The sequence below is a fragment of the Bubalus kerabau genome, chromosome 16 (genome assembly GCF_029407905.1).
Source record: "Bubalus kerabau isolate K-KA32 ecotype Philippines breed swamp buffalo chromosome 16, PCC_UOA_SB_1v2, whole genome shotgun sequence".
NCBI classification, from domain to species: Eukaryota; Metazoa; Chordata; class Mammalia; order Artiodactyla; family Bovidae; genus Bubalus; species Bubalus kerabau.
This window is the reverse complement of record NC_073639.1, coordinates 68,760,527-68,771,289: the sequence shown is the minus strand read 5'-3', so window position 1 is coordinate 68,771,289 and position 10,763 is coordinate 68,760,527. Positions and strand designations below refer to the sequence as shown.

The window sequence follows — 10,763 nt, the reverse complement described above, 5'->3', positions numbered from 1 at the left end:
CGGAGCACAGACTCTAGGGTGCACGGGCTCAGTAGTTGTGGCTCGTAGGCTCCAGAACGAGAGCTCAGGAGTTGTGACACACGGGCTTAGTTGCTCTGTGGCATGTGGAATCTTCCCACAGGCCAAGGATCGAACCCATGTCCCCTATATTGGCAGGTGAATTCTTTACCACTGGACTGCCAGGGAAGTCCACTACTGATTCTCTTTATGCCAGTATTTACATTATTTGGATGGCAACTTTGACCATAAGAAGAGATGACCTTAAAGTTATGTGTATTTAGAGGGAAAGCTGCAGCCACTAGAACATTCTGGTGAATGATGCTGAGCTAGATAACAAGAATTGGGTGGTGTATGTCATCAGCTGCTCTCAGCCAGACCTCCTTTTGCTTAATGTTCAGAGTGGCTGGGTAATATGAATATTCTCCTGTCTCTCTTGTCTCTGTCTCTCTGTCTCTGTTTCTGTCTCCTGCTCTCCTCCCCGCCACACACACACATCCTCAGATACACACACTATTAAGATCACCAGGTATAATAACAGTCTCATGCTATAGCCTGCCAGGTTCCTCTGTCCATGAAATTCTCCAGGCAAGAATACTGGAGTGGGTTGCCATTTCCTCCTCCAGGGGATCTTCCCAACCCAGGGATCGAACCTGGGTCTCCTGCATTGGCAGGCAGATTCTCTAACCACTGAGCCACTTAAGAAGCCCAAGCAATAATAGTCTCATGGACCATCAAAGATTTTTTTTTCAATTACCTGAAATGTAAAAGCCTCAACACACATAAACCATGAGATTCTCTTACAGTCAGATGTGTTTTGCCCTGGTAGCAGTGAGGGGGTGGGCTGACTGAGTGGTTGCTGGGAAGAGACCCCTGAGGCTGCTGGGAATGCTGCTGTGCCCCTCAGCTCACCCACCTCTGCAGTGTTATTCTGTTCCATCTGAGAAAGGAACATTCCGTCCATACATTCAATATGGGGAACCCATTCACTTCTACCAAGAGAGGAGTCCCAGAGTCTAAGCCCACCCCAGTTGTTCTGAATTGTCACTGTACAAGGTTGGAAGCTTGGGCACCTCCAGCAGGAGACTACAGAAAGGAGTCTAAGCCTTGCTAACCTCAAGGCTACTGTGACTGAGATGAGAATGGAAGTGGCTTGGATAAGGAGACAGATGGTTGGTCAAGTTGGAACACCTCGTGGGCTCCCAGTTGGCAACATGGTATTGGGAGAGAGCATGAGGACTGTTCATTGAACCAAAATACTTGGTGAGCTCCCCTGTGGCTTAGGCTTGGAGAGGAGGATGGGTAATAAAAAATAAAGTATAGTCCCTGCTCTCAAGGAGGTCACCATCTAGTGGACAGGCAGACCCAAGACCAGTCGGGTCTGCTCAAGTGGGCAAGGGGGTGGTGACGTACATATAGGAGCCAAGAAAGCAACATTTGAGCCAAATCTCATTCTAAGATTTCCAGGTGAAAGGAAGAGTCACATATCCAGCTGAGAGCAAAAATCCAGGATCAGCAAAGGTTATGTTTTGAATGACCTACTAGAAGCACCTTCCTTGCTTGTGTTCTATTTTGCAGCTTTAGAAACTGAGGCCTAAAAAGCACAAGTGGCCAGATTGAACAGCCCTGGGGACGGCTCCACAGAAGAAGACTGACTGGTTAGGGCCTTGAAAGATGCCTAGTGTGAAAAAGGAGGATATTCAGACTCGAGACACATTGCTAGAGGGCGGGGGACAAATCAGGGCAGAAGGAGCAGAGTGTGCAAATGCCAGGAGTTACTTTTAGTGGGCAATGGGCAGGCCTGACGTTCTCAGGGCCACAGTGCCTGTCAGGGACTGAACCCAGGCTGGGACCCAGTTCTCTGACTTCTGGTTTGGGTGCTAATGCAATATAGCGCTGCAAACACCATGGCCTTGCATTGGATTCCGGACCCCATGCCTCTCCCTTGGAAATGCTGCTTGGTCTGACCTACCTCCTTTCTTCCCTGACCCCTGATCTCTCCTTCTGCCCCGTGTCCTGTCTCTACACAACACAGACTATCCCGTGTCTTTGCTATGGCTCAGTGACATGCTTGGTTTCCCATTCCTGAGATCTGACTTATACACAAATAAGTTAGAAAGGGAGGCGTTCCACCACGTGACGCTGGCATGTATTCCTTTAGGCAGGGCAATGAGCAAGTGCTCCAGGAAACGGGGTGGTGGAAACCAGGTTCCATTTGTAGAGTCATTCGTTTGTATTAACACTGTGTCCTAATTGTGTTTCCCAGGGCAGTGGCACAGAACTCTTAATGATTGTGAAGATCCAAAGGAGGCTTACTGTCTCTTAAGCACCCCTCTGGCGGGGTGTTGGCCTTGCATGGGGTGTCAGCCTTGTGTGGGGAGGCAGCCTCGTGTGGCGAGCCGGCCTCTGTGTCTCTGAGGTGATGGAATGCTCCTACAGTAGTGAGAGCATTAAAAGGTTGGTGGAGCAAATGTCTGCAGGAAGCCTGCTATTCTCCCTTGACACAGACTCTCAGGCACAGGGGCTCTTTGCCCTTATTACAAAAGGATCGAGAAATGGACTTCCTTCTTGGTTGGATTACATTTTTCACAGCGGTTTGCTAAATGTGTCAGCAAGTGCGGCTTCTCCTCCCAGGGGCAGAGACCTGCTGGTGATTTGAGAATATTATGGCTTTATAGGATGTTGCAAGAAATTCCATTTGCCTGAAAGATTCTTGCAAGATTTGCTTTACAAGGTTCACTAGAATTACACGGAATACGTATATATGTGGGGCCCATGGGTGGCTGTCCATGGTGCTGACCATCCTTCAGTGCTGCCTAAAACCCCCATGGGCTTTATGGGGGCTCAGTGGTAAAGAATCCACCTGCCAATGCAGGTTTGATCCCTGGGGAGGGAAGATCCCCTGGAGAAGGAAATGGCAACCCTCTTGAGCATACTTGCCTGAGGAATCTCATGAACAGAGGCTACAGTCCATGGGGTCACAAAAGATTCAGACACGATTTACTGACTAAACAACAACAAAACCCCCATGACTGCAGACCAGCCTCTCCCAGGACTCAGCCCTTTTCTCTCTCTCTTTTTTTTTTCTCTTTGATGAAAGTATTATGAAGCTTACATTGTGTGTGCATGCTAAGTTGCTTCAGTCACGTCCGACTCTTTGCGACTCCATGGACTGTAGCCTGCCAGGCCCCTCTGTCCATGGAATTCTCCAGGCAAGAATACTGAAATGGGTTGCCATTCCCTCCTGCAGGGAATCTTCCCGACCCAGGGATCGAACCCACATCTCCTGAGGCTCTTGCATTGCAGGCGGATTCTTTACCACTGAGCCATGAGGAAAGCTCTATGAAGCTTATGTTATCACTGAAAAAATAGATCTTGACTTATGGTTTACAACTTACATAGTGTAATTTATATACTGTTCTTGTTGTGTACTGCTCTTAGTTCTAGCAATTTTTTGTCTCTTGAAGATTAGAAGGGAAGCTTGGCGCAATGCTTGTCCTTTATGCTCACTATACTCTTTTTAACCACCTCACCATCTAGCCTCAGATGACCATGGAAAGTCACACTGGGTGGAGGGAGGGACCATGTCTAGCTCCTTCTTTGCCAGGCCTGGAGGCCTTTCCTTTCCCTTAATATATGCCTGGGATCCCTGAATTTTATAATTCAGATGGGTCTTCATGAGTTCTGCTGTGTACGGTAGAGGCATGATAGCCAGAGAATTGTTCCCCTTCTGTATCGTGGTGGGGGGGGGAAGTAGTTTACACTTCTCCCTAAACCAAACTCCAGGGAGGCTATGGGAGCAATGGATATAGGGTTTTTTGCATTTCTCTATTTGGCTGTCCCAGGCCTTAGTTGCAGCATGAGGGATCTAGTTCCCCGTCCAGGGATTGAACCTGGGCCTCCTGCATTGGGAGCATGGAGTCTTAGCCCCTGGACCACCAGGGAAGACTCTGGATGTAGGTTTCAAGATCAAGCACACATTGTTTCTACCCCAGCTCTTTCACTGACTTGCTATTTTGACTTTGACCATGCCATTCATTCTCTCTGAGCCCCAAGTGCCTCATCTGTAATATGGGGACAGTTCCAACCCTGAAAGATTGCTATGATGGCCACGTGAGATAAAATCAAGAAAGCACAGTGACTGTTTGGAGTAATGGTGATGCATCTTCCTTCCTAAAATGAAAACTCCTCAATTCACTCCGAGCAGCACCCAGCTCAAGTTATTTGAATTTCCAACAGCTCACAGGAGCCTTTGGTGATGCCTAAAAATAGCTGGTTTTGAATTCTCCTCGGACAGTTAGGCTCTTTGTGTAATTCAATCTCCCTCTGATTATAGGTAGCCATTAACAGCTCCCAGCTCACTGCCTTTCCTCCTCACCGGCATCTTTAATGCAGTAGAGCTTGGCCTAATTACCCTGGGGGGTGGTGGCCTCTTCCAAACCAAGGAGAACTCTTCCTCGCCTGCCTTTAAGCTGATGCCTGGTGGCATTTCCCTCATCTTTGTGAAGCCCCAGAACAAAGAGACGATGGACTTCAGAGGGACTTGCGCTGCCCCCAGTCAAGAGAGCTGATGAACAGTTGCTCTGCTCGCCTCTTGCTAGTAAAAAAACCCCAAGCTGCTGAGGTCATGCACCATCCCAGCTGGCCTGGCAATGAAGAGCTGACATTATCAGAATGTGGGGCACGGGCTTCTGTGATCCTTGGACCCCTCCTGTGGAGCCTGAGAGGGTTTCTGGGAAATTCAGGTGGCTGGCACAGGGTCTCCAGAGCCCAACCAGGTTGGAATTTGATAGGCCTCCTGCAGAATAGCACAGAGGTGGGAACCTAGGATGTGACGTCAAGTAAGACTGGAGCCAGATCCCACCTCTGTGCCCCACTAGCTGTGTGAGCTGTAATACTGATCGAATCTTGTCATGTCTCAGGATCTCCAGCTGCAAAACAGGATAATAGCATCATCTACTGCTTAGGTTGTTTTGAGGATTAACTGAGGTAACATGCGTAACATTGGGGCTTCCCTGGTGGCTCAGATGGTAAAGAATCTGCCTGCAATGCAGGAGACCTCAGTTCGATCCCTGCATCAGGAAGATTCCCTGGAGAAGAGAATAACTACCCACTCCAGTATTCTTGCCTGGAGAATCTCACGGACAGAGGAGCCTATCCATGGGGTTGCAAACAATCGGACATGACTGAGCGATAAACACACACACACACATGTGTAACATACTTGGCATCAATGACATAGAGTTAACAGCTGTTATTATTTTCCTTTGTTGCTCCTTCAGCAAGGGTTGCTCATTAGGAAGACATTACTCAGGGTTACTGCTACTGTCCAGGAACTGTATACTGCACAATTCCAGGGGGCGCCATTCTCACAGACTGCAGGCTGTGAAGAGCAGCAGCTCTGAACTTCATGCAGGATTCCCCTTGCGAATTAAGAATGCACAAAGATCCAAAATATTTTGAGTTGGATTCCCCCAGAGACAAGGCTGTGAGCTTTGGTTTACTTGAACGATGACCCCATGATGGACCTCCAGGGCAGTGAAGACATGAGACCAGGGAAGGGAAGGAGTCAACACAGACCCTTTACAAAGCAGGTCACTACTGAGGAAGCTTAATCCTGTTGGGAAGGCAGTAGAGAGGGTTCTTAATCTCCCAAGGAGATCAATTTCCTGGAAGCGTAGCGTCCATCCTTCACACACCCAAGGTGTTTACAGGACGTCACTGGCAGCCTGTACTGGGATGGTGAGTGCCAGGAGTGTATTAATGGGGCACTGATAGTGTCTCCTACGTAGGGTTTGGCCACCCTTTAATCATGATCGAGTGGTGGAGAAGGAGCAGGAAGAGACATTGACTAAATCCTGGTAGGTCTCAGGCCCTGTACATGCCACTGTATCAACTTCCATCCCAACTGTGCAGGGTAGAGATGATGACCCCTGAGTACAGACGAGGAAACCGAGGCTCGGGGCAAGGACACACAACTGTGGAAGGTGCTGACCCAGGTCCGTCTGGATTTAAAACCAGTGCCCTTTCTTCTGGGCATGAGAGACCTTTTGCAAACAGGAAGGCATCCACCTAGTGCTGTGGAAGTCCAAAATTGTTTGTATCACCAGAGAGTGTTAGGAAACTTAAGGGATCCAGGCTGGCCACTTCTCTTGTGTTTTCAGATGTAAGAGACAAGAGAGCCTCGCGCCAGCGGTAGGGAGAACCGGTGACCCGTTCCGAACCTGTTAGTTGCTCAGCCGTGTCTGACTCGTTGCGACCCAATGGACTGTAGCCTGCCAGGCTCCTTTATCCATGGATTCTCCAGGCAAGAATACGGGAGTGGGTAGCCATTCCCTTTCCCAGGGGATCTTCCCAACCCAGGATCAAACATGGGTCTCCTACATTCTAAGCCGATTCTTTACCATTTGATCCACCAGGGAAGCCCTGACCCATTATACAGATGGAAGAAATGAGGCTAGAAGGACGATTCAGAGTCTTGGCCACCTTGCATATTCTTAGTGTTCCAATCACCAAACCATAATGGAGAGCAACCTGCAGAGAGAGGTGCCCTCCAAAGTGTTCCCCAGACCCCTGGGACTCCAGCCTTCCCACAGAGCATCACAAGGTTCTCTGTGAATCCACATGGTTTCCCTCTAAAAGCAGAATGGGCAGGACTGTAGAAACACCCCACATCTGGCAGGTTAACTGCTCCTAGAACTAACCTCCCAAACCTGTGCGCCTCCCCACCCCCACCCCAGTGGACACCTTGACCAAAGAGAGACCCGCAACAGCAGCTTCTGATCCCTCTCTGGCCCTGTAAGGCCTCGGAAAATCTCACTTTACTTGCAAATTCAGGGCATTCAGTTCAGCTCTGCTTTCTAAGCTGGGAGGTTCAGGGACTCATTAACAGATGCTTAAATGTCAAAGGGAGACCTGTCTGAGCTGTGCTGGGCTTACAGAGTCTTCCTTCTTCCCAGCTTGCAGTCTGGCCTCCCTGCATCCAGGAAGGCAGGAAAAGACCACCTGGGAGATGCCAGGGTAGGAATTCTACTTCCTCTAAGGAGCCAGATTCATAGACTTTTGCCTGCCCCTTCCCTGGGGTCTCAGATGGTAAAGAATCTGCCTGCAATGTAGGAGACCTGAGTTTGATCCCTGGATTGGATCAGGAAGATCCCCCAGAGAAGGGAATGGCTACCTACTCCAGTATTCTTGCCTGGAGAATCCCATGGACAGAGGAGCCTGATGGGCTACAGTCCATGGGGTCAAAAAGAGTCGGACACGACTGAGCAACTAACACTTTTACTTTTCACAAAGAGAATCAAACTCCAATGTCAAGAGACCCGAGTGACAGCCTTGGCTTTGTGAATGGTTAGTGGTCAAAGGGGAGTGAATACACGTCACAGTGTTTTGCAAATGCTCAAACAGGGTCTGAGGCTAGTTTCTTAGAGAGGGGTAGCCCAGAGTGTAGGGACTCAGAGCTCAGATGTTCCCAGGCTGGAATCCAGATACGTATCAGCTGTGTGGCCTTAGGGAATCACTTCCCCCTCTGAGTCTGTTTCCCCTTCTGTTTGATGGGGAGAGTGAGACCTGCTTTGTCATTAGGAGTATAAAGTGTATCAAGTGTTTACACAGTGCCCGGCACATGAAGAGTATTTGATAAGACCATCAAAAGTGGAAAGATCTCAGACTTAAATGCCAGTCTTAGCTCTGACTCATAATCTGGGTGACTTGTATCAATTGGTTTCAGTCCTCTGAGACTTGCGTTTCCCTGTCTTAAAAATGGGGCTCCTTATACCACCAAGGCGATGCAAGTGTTCAACGAGGCCATGTGTATTCAGCTGAGTTCCCAGCTAATAGCATGTTTGATGTGACTACAACTATCTAAGGGGGCTTCCCAGGTGGCACAATGGTAAAGAATCCGCCTTCCAATGCAGGAGACACAGGAAATGCAGGTTCAATCCCTGAGCCAGGAAGATCCCCTGGAGGAGGAAATGGCAACCCACTGCTGTCTTCTTGCCTGGAAGATTCCATGGACAGAGGAGCCTGGTGGGCTACAGTCCATGAGGTCACAAAAGAGTCAGACACAACTGAGAGAGCAAGCATAAGCATCTAACCATCATAGTAGCATTATTATGATTAGAAGAAGCATAGAATTGGGAGACTGAGTAACCTGGCTTTGATCTCACTCTGTCCGTAGCCAATTTTGTGATCCTGGAAGCCAGAGTGCCTCCCTGAACCAGCCGTGGCAGCTACTGCTCGTGGCTACTGTGAGGATTCAATGGATCCAAAGCACCCAGCCAGGAGCCTGGCATCTGTGGAGGCTCAATAAACACTACTACTACTACTAAGTCGCTTCAGTCGTGTCCGACTCTGTGCAACCCCCCAGACGGCAGCCCACCAGGCTCCACCATCCCTGGAATTCTCTAGGCAAGAACACTGGAGTGGGTTGCCATCTCCCTCTCCAATGCATGAAAGGGAAAAGTGAAAGTGAAGTCGCTCAGTCGTGTCCAACTCTTTGCGACCCCATGGACTGTAGCCCACCAGGTTCCTCCCTCCATGGGATTTTCCAGGCAAGAGTACTGGAGTGGGGTGCCATTGCCTTCTAGTAGAGTCTAAAGAGAGAAGGGGAGCCTCCTTATTTCTGAAAGGCCAGCATCTCTTTGTCCTGGCACCTGAGCTGGCATCCAGCTAACTGAGTTGTTTGGTTAAATGAAGGTTTGTGCACACCACTTCTGGCCTCCCACCTCATTGCTGTAAACCTTAGCTCAAACGGGCTTCCCTTGTGGCTCAGCTGGTAAAGAATATGCCTGCAATGAGGGAGACCTGGGTTCGGTCCCTAGGTTGGGAAGATCCCCTGGAGAGAGGAAAGGCTACCCACTCCAGTATTCTGGCCTGGAGAATTCCATGGACTTTCACTTTCACTTTTGCTCAAACACCTGACTCCCCTGCCTGCCCTTGCCTTGTATGGCACATTCTCTGAGCATCATTGAAACTTCCTTGAGGCAACCGATGAAATGGGGCTTCACCTCTGTGCATCCTGGGCCATGGGATGGGGGGCCATGGGACACCAGTGGCTTTTGGGGGTGTGACGATTCTTCATTTGGAGGGTGGAGGGCCGTCCTGTACAGAAGAGAATCTGCATAGTCTAACCTCCTCCTTATCATTTACATGTTGGGAAGCTGAGGCCAGGACCACAGCACCCACCACCATCGCTTCTCCTCAGCCCGGAATGAGAGGTGGGGAAGTGGAGGAGACGGCAATGGATAGCAGGAGTCTGCAGCATGCTCCGGATAGTAGTCATTTAACCCAATTCCAGATGTCATCTCAGCTTGCTAGATTTTCCTCCACCATGAACAACTTCAGGCTCCAGGGTGCCAGGTGGTAGGGATAATCACTAGGGTGCCTTTGACAGCTGAGATTTAAAATTTTCATTCCTAGACTCCCTCCCTCTCCTCCACCATCCTTCTGCCCGAGGAGTAATTTCATATCTTTTTCTCTGCACTTAAATATAGGTATGCTAAAAAAAAAAGGTGGGGGTTGGTGGTGGGGAGGTGCTTACCAGTAGATAGACCCAGATACAGACATAGATGGAAATATACGATTTTTGCAGCTTGCTTCACTTGCCCCAAGGGTTAGCATCATGTTTCTGAGATAATCCTCAGCACGTCTTTCCTGACAGTGGGTCTTCAATATTGCCATACAACCTCCCTTTCTAAGTTCTGTCTCTCTCATTTGTCACATGAGAGATTGCTATGGACCCTGCAGAGTTCTCAAGAAGGTAAAATGAGATGGCATTTGCAAAGTTCTCGGGAGGGCGGATAACGCATAGTAGTGGACACGTAGTAGACACTCACTAAATGGCTCCTACTGTGTGCTCCTGGCTTGGATTCACTCGTCAACAGCGTCCTTTGTTTTCTGTGAAAGCTGTGGTTCTAGAAAAAACATATTCAACTCAAATTTGAGAACCACGGAACCCAATTTAAAATGGGCATCAATAAGCCTTTAGATAAATTTGACAGGGGCCACTTTTAATTGTTAAAATTTGTCTTTATTATATTAAAAAATAAATGTGCACTGTCAAGAAGGTTGGGAAAGAGGTTTACAGAAAAAAGGTGGGAATAAAAATTGTCTAGAATCCTATCCTGTCCGTCAGAGTTCTCCAGAGAAACAGAACCAGCAGGATATGTGGAAGTGTATAAATTAAGAGATTGGCTTAAGGAAGTGGCTCATGAAATTGTGGAGGTTGGCAGGCCTGACATCCAGAAGCTGAATTCCTTTTTCTCTGGAAAACCTCTTTTTTTTTTTACCTCTCTCATTCTTTCAAATTACTAGATGCAGCTCACCCACATTTCAGAGGGAAAGGGTCCTTAAAGTCAGCTGACTACAGATGTTAATCCATCTACAAAAAACTTTCTCAACAACACCTAGAACAGAGTCTGACCAAACAGCTGGGCACCATAGCCTCACAAGTTGACACAAAACTTAACCATCACACCTACTATTCAGAGATAACCCTCTAGGGATTTATATTGAGAGACAATTTGTGTACACAACTGACATAATAGGCGGAGTGTCATCTTTTCAGTTTTTATTTGGCATCCTATCTTGACTACAACTTTAGAGAGACGAAGCTCTCTCTAAAGTAGCCTTTAGCCTCCTTATTCTGTATGGGGCATGAATCCCACTGTGTCATCGTTCCACACATTATTTGTCCCACACTTCATTGTTGGACACTGAGGTTGTTTTCAGTCTTTCATGTGTTAGTTTAAATCATTTCCGCAATG

General features: G+C 48.3%; 1 protein-coding gene and 1 non-coding gene across 2 annotated transcripts in view; one reads left to right on the top strand and one right to left on the bottom strand.

Annotated features, from left to right (window-relative positions):
* WSCD2 (WSC domain containing 2) overlaps window positions 1–10,763 on the top strand; it is a 51,223-nt gene that overhangs the window by 20,303 nt on the left and 20,157 nt on the right. The gene's annotated exons all lie outside the window — the stretch shown is intronic.
* TRNAG-GCC (transfer RNA glycine (anticodon GCC)) lies at window positions 630–702 on the bottom strand. The gene has a single exon. It is a non-coding gene; the product is annotated as a tRNA-Gly (tRNA).